The sequence below is a fragment of the Penaeus monodon genome, chromosome 19 (genome assembly GCF_015228065.2).
Source record: "Penaeus monodon isolate SGIC_2016 chromosome 19, NSTDA_Pmon_1, whole genome shotgun sequence".
Taxonomy (NCBI): domain Eukaryota; kingdom Metazoa; phylum Arthropoda; class Malacostraca; order Decapoda; family Penaeidae; genus Penaeus; species Penaeus monodon.
Genome location: NC_051404.1, coordinates 2,116,997 through 2,118,052, shown reverse-complemented (window position 1 = coordinate 2,118,052; position 1,056 = coordinate 2,116,997). Strand labels below are relative to the sequence as shown.

The 1,056-nt window shown below is 40.2% G+C and overlaps 1 long non-coding RNA gene across 1 annotated transcript in view; it reads left to right on the top strand.

The window, feature by feature from the left end:
- The first annotated feature begins 449 nt into the window (after positions 1–449).
- LOC119584965 overlaps positions 450–1,056 on the top strand; it is a 1,414-nt gene continuing 807 nt past the window's right edge. Inside the window, exon 1 of the long non-coding RNA XR_005229858.1 lies at positions 450–581. This is a non-coding gene — a long non-coding RNA (uncharacterized LOC119584965). The remainder of the gene's footprint in view (positions 582–1,056) is intronic.

The window sequence follows — 1,056 nt, the reverse complement described above, 5'->3', positions numbered from 1 at the left end:
CAAATAGTATCAAACAAATGTAAAGAAAAAAGAAAAGAAAACATATTTGTGTGTGTGTTTGGGTATAGCAGAGACTGTAGGCTACTATGCAACAGAAATGGGACGTGATGCATCCCGTTGCAGAACTGCAAGTAACATGATATCTTAAACGTAATGAAGAAGGCAAAATAAGTACACCGTATGTCGCGCTCTGAATTTCGTTGTTGTTATGCATTTTCCAACGTTATTTGCTTTGTTACTTTTTCGTGTGAATCGCTGCATCCATGCCGAGACACGGTCAAAAAATGTTTCACATCCTGCTTTAAATAAATATACAATAATAAAAGTGTTCGACTGTAAACTGTTTTCTCACCATTACCATTTACATTGTGTAGCACAATGGTGGTTCTAGTCAACAGATGGTGGTTTAGAAAGCAAGCATGCTACTGATAAGATCCCAGTATGTGTGTGTGTTTTGTACCCTAAAGCAGATAGCCAATGATCTGGTGGTGCCAAGGGTAGGAGGTACCTGGTGAGAAGTGTGGGTTTCCGGACTTTGTTGGGGTATTCTATAACTTGCCAGCCAGCAGTCAGTACGAGAGGTATTGAACCTAAACATTTCTTCCTGAAGGGAGCCTCTACTAGATTTGGTGTTTGGTGTTGGAAAGAGAGTGCATTTTGCTATATAACCGATGTAGTTTTTTGTATAATGACAGGGAAATCAGTGACCTCACTGTCTGACACTTTGCTTCTATAGTGTAAGATGATTGAAGAACACAAGATTTATTTGAAAAGCAAACCGTCAGCCGTTTTCCTGGGTACACCCAATAAGAATAATTGTCCAGATCAAGAGCTGACAAAGATTTTGCCACCACAAAGGTGCAGGGGAAATGAACACAAAAAGTCATATCCACCTGCAAGTGTCACGGGGTGTTGGCACATCACGTTCTTGCAACACCAATATCTTCATTTTAAGAGAACGGATATCCACCTTTAAATGAACAGATAAACTTGTGATGAAGTCTTGCAACAGTGAGCAACTGCGTTCTAACAAGACTCACTGCTAGAGTTCCACTG